Source organism: Henckelia pumila, chromosome 4, assembly GCF_033568475.1.
Source record: "Henckelia pumila isolate YLH828 chromosome 4, ASM3356847v2, whole genome shotgun sequence".
Lineage (NCBI taxonomy): Eukaryota > Viridiplantae > Streptophyta > Magnoliopsida > Lamiales > Gesneriaceae > Henckelia > Henckelia pumila.
Window position 1 is genome coordinate 193,942,918 of NC_133123.1, and position 5,093 is coordinate 193,948,010.

Here is a 5,093-nt window from a genome sequence, read left to right on the forward strand (position 1 = left end):
AGTTGATTGCAGATTTTGAACGACTCAGATTGGAAGTAGTTGAGCCGATGGAAGTTTGTGCCCTATCAGCCTTAACAATGGTTCCAAGTTTTCTCGACAAGATTCGAACAGGTCAGGCTTCAGACCAGCAATTATTAACTTGGAAACTTAAAGATGAAGCTAAAGGGGGTGCATTGTATACAGTGAAGGATGGGATCGTGCATCACAAAGGGCGAAAGTGGGTACCAGCAGTAGATTCACTGAGGGAAGATGTGATGACTGAGGCTCACACTGTACCATATTCTATTCATCCAGGGAGTACAAAGATGTTCAAGGATTTACAGATGCTATACTGGTGGCCAGGTATGAAGAAATACATCGTTAAGTTTGTTAGCGAATGTTTGACATGTCAACAGGTCAAAGTTGAACATCAAAGGCCAGCAGGACTTCTGAAACCATTACACATTCCCACTTGGAAATGGGAAGATGTCACCATGGACTTTGCGATTGGACTGCCAATTACACAACGAAGAATGAATTCAATATGGATAATAGTTGACAGGTTGACGAAGTCAGCTCACTTTTTACCAGTTAGAAACAACTTCTCGATGAATCAATATGCAGAGTTGTATATTCGAGAGGTAGTTAGATTGCATGGAGTTCCAGCAAGGATAGTCTCTGACAGGGATCCCAGGTTCACATCGAACTTTTGGAAGAGTCTACATCATGGATTGGGGACAAAGTTAGCCTTCAGTACAGCTTTTCATCCACAAACAGATGGACAATCTGAGCGAGTGATTCAGATACTGGAGGATTTACTTAGGGCTTGCATGATTGACTTCGGAGGAAATTGGGAATCGAAGTTGCCTTTAGTGGAGTTCACATATAACAATAGTTATCAAGCTACTATTGGAATGGCTCCTTATGAGGCTTTGTATGGGAGAAAGTGTAGGACTCCATTGCATTGGGATGAAGTTGGAGAAAGAGCTATATTGGGGCCAGAAATAGTGCAACAGACAATCAACTTGATAGCAAAAGTCAAGGACAGAATGTTGACAGCACAGAGTCGACAGAAAAGCTACGCCGATAAGAGGCGTAGAGACTTGGAGTTTCAGGTAGGTGATCATGTGTTCTTGAAAGTGTCACCTTGGAAAGGAGTTTTGAGATTTGGGAAGAAAGGAAAGCTGAGCCCGAGATATATAGGACCTTTCGAGATCCTAGACAAGGTTGGAGCAAGAGCTTATCGATTAGCATTGCCTCCAAATATAGAAGGAGTACACGACGTCTTCCATGTCTCGATGTTGAGGAAGTATATCTCAAATCCTTCCCATGTCATTCGTCATGAACCAGTTCAGTGGACGCCAGACTTGTCATATGAAGAGGTACCTATCCAAATTTTGGATACACAAGTCCGAAAGTTGAGAAACAAAGAGATCAAGATGGTAAAGGTCTTATGGCGCAATCAATTAGTGGAAGAGGCTACTTGGGAGACTGAACAAGATATGCGTAGCCGATACCCAAAATTATTTGGTGAGTCGAATTTCGAGGACAAAATTCTTTTAAGGAGGGTAGAGTTGTAAGGTCCAAATCCACTAAACTCACTTACGATGATTTTTAAATAATTTTTATGGTTTTATGCCATAAATTATTTAAGTTATGATTTAATGATTATGGTTTCATGATATAATTATTTTATGTTTAACGCTTTCAATTAAGTTTATGATTTCAGGGCGAGTTTGATTCTGGATTCATGGAACGAGACTAACCTATGCACGAGATCATAAGAAATATTATTACGAGAATTTCAAGTATAATATTCATATGTTTATAATGTACGAACCAAGAAAGAAAATATTATCAGCCCGAGTCGAGACGTGTTGGGCTGACTGCGTTTTAGTAGCCGACACACATTATGTATTGAATTTTGATTATTGCACTCAACCACCACTTACCCCATCATCAATTGCATGTCTCCTTGACTTATTCATTCCTTCACTTCACGTTTCCTTCATCACTTTCTGCTTCCTTCTTCTTCTTGGTTCATCAATCGATTTCTTCAAGATCTTCACCATCCAAGTTCCAAATCTCGTTCGTGTCGTGGTTAGCTTGTTGCCAAAAATCCGGATCAACTCCATCTTCATTTCAAGGCAAGTTTTTCAACTAGTATTTTAAGGTTTTGAAACCCATTCAAGATTATAATTATTTTTATATGAAAATATGTATGTTGAGATATGTATGCATGATTTTCAAAAATTTCAAGAGCATGAAGTTTAGATTTTAAGGGTTTGAAGAGCATGCTATGTGATAGTATGAAATCGTCAAGTATACGTCATTCTTGTCATGTTCTTGAATTTGATTCAAGAGCTACATGTTTCATCTAAGTTTTTATGTGTTCTTGAAGTTTCAAGGGATGTTTTATTTAAAGGATATAGCTGGAGGAGTAGAAAATATCATATTTTGAATTATTGAATTAGTTTGAGTGAAAGTTTTGAAATGTTACTTATGTTGGATTGTTCCGGATTAGCGGCTTTTGTTACTATTTTGAAGATCAAAATTAGTGTAGTGATCCAAATGATATGAGGCCAATTGTATTTGAAAAACAACTTATTTATCTACAACTTTCATGTTTTGAGTTTTGTCAAAATCATTTTGAAAGATTGGTCAAAATCATCCCAAAGTGTGTCGAGTGTTTTGATTTCTCGGCAGTGACACATCTGGGGTGAATGAGCATAACTTTTAACTGGAAATTCCAATTAAGGTGCAGTTTTCGGAATTAGAAAGCCAAGATCAATGGATAAAACTTTCATGTTTACCACTTTTCCGAATTCCGACTGCAAAATAGAGTTTAAGAATGAACAAACAGACCCATCAGCAGGGTGGTATCAGAGCGTAAAGTCTTGGACTAAGATATAAGTTGAGCGAGGCCATTTTTGTTCAGACCCGAGAGCAGAATATTTTGGCTCGCTCGATCGGGCAAGTTTTACCGATCGAGCGAGGGGCTCATTTTAAATAAAAAAAAAATTTCTTTTAGGCTATGATTAATTGCTTATTAATCATTTATTGCCCTAAGATGAGATTAGCAACCCGAGGTCCCCACAACAGGAAAAGGGCGCTGGCGCGCGCATGGCCTTCTGATTTGAAGCTTTATTTATGTTATTTTGGGGTCCTAAATTCATGGTTATGATCTTTAAAGGCTTATAAAGTATATTTAAGAATTCTTATGCAAAAAGTTTCAAGTTTTAAGTCAAGAACGACTTACGTGGATCGATTACGTTATGTGACGCATGTACATGTCTATGTTTCATTCATGAAACCTATGTTCAATATGAAAGTATGATTTTTATCACTTATGACATGCATGAAGTTATCGAGTAAAGTTTAATGTTAATGAAATGAAAGTTATGACAGAAATTACGATGATATGATGATGCTTCATAAGAAAATGATATGTTATAATGATATGATGATGAAATGAAAGATGATGAAGCATGAATGAATAATTTTATGATGAAGCATGAAGATATGATATGTTGATGCATGAAAATATTTTGATGTTTTATGTGTCTTTGTGGTGGCAATACGGGACTAGTACTCCGGTTTGGGCTCCGGAGGGACCTTTCCAAATATGGCTCAATGTACGGGTTAGGTCCTCCGGGATGAGCTCCGGAGGGGCCTCCGAAAATGAAAGATTGTTACGAGGCGTAATGCCATATGATTGTTGATCAACAAGAAAAGATGAATGTGCCCATTATGACGGTTGCCACAATTTCGCATAATTCGTCACCAAATGATAAGTTTATGTTATGTTATGTTATGTTATGTTACGTTTAATTGATAATTGAAATCTCATGATTTTTACTGCATACTCTTGCTGAGTCTTTAGACTCACTATACTTGAATGGTGCAGGTAATGAGGAAGACATTTATGCATATGTCGACGAGTTCAATGCCGGACATGAAGCAGAGCAAGGAGTCGGACCGGCGGGCGATGCATGAGTATGTTATGTGATGAGTGTGTTACGTACTGAGTATGTTTGTGTCAAGTTAATGAACTAAATGTTGTTAGGTTGATTGAAGAAAATACGCTTTAATTGTTTCAAATTGTTATGATTTGGTTTGTAAACTATTTTGAAATGTTTTTAAGTAAGGTTTGATGTATGCATACATCTTTCAAAAATTTTCTTTTCCGCACAGTGTTTTATGGTCATGTTAGTTTGGTAACATCTTCATCGGTTGAGGGCGTTACACTCTCGGAGGCCACGAAATGCACACTTCGGACGACCCGAAGACAGGTTTGGATCACCCAAACTCCTTTACGGCCATGAAGATTTTGTCGGAAGAAAAATTGCCAGAATGAATTTAATGCAGCCGTTCGGACGACCCGAAGAGGACTTCGGACCACCCGAACAGTTCATCAGCCGTAGAAATTTGAAAATAATCAGACAACGTTTGGATGACCTGAAGACCCATTCGGACGACCCGGACCCTTTCGGATTGGCACCTATAAATACATGCCATTTGAAGCCTTCTCAACTCACCAATTCACTCTCATCTCTCATTGAAAGCAACATCTTCTCCTTCAAAGTATTCAAGTGATAGTTTAGCGTTATATTCAAAATTGAGGGTTGTTTGTAATATTTCGTGAGTTGGTTGCTCGGTTGTTGTAAACACTTGTGTGTGAAGCCAAGTGTATTATACGAGTATTGTGGCTATCCTTGGAGCCCTTAAGGACAAGTGTTGATTTGTATCGGCGTGTTAAGTTGTACGGCTATCCTTGGAGCCATCAAGGCCAAGAAATTGAAGTGCTAGTGGATCCTTGGTTAATCGATCTTAACCAAGAAGGGGAGGCGTAGACGATTTATCGTCGAACTTCCATAAACATATCTTATCCCTTTTACTGCTTTATTTAAATTACGCATTTATTTACTGCACTTATATTTGATTGCTTTAAGTCTTCCGCTTGCGTACTAGAATAATCGCTTTAAATTGCTAATGTTGCCAATAGAACCTAAATCCCCCCCCCCCATTAGTTTCTAACAAGTGGTATCAGAGCCACCTTTTACAAATATTTTCAAAAAAGGCTCTATGGCAAATCTAGCTAGCGATTATGCTCA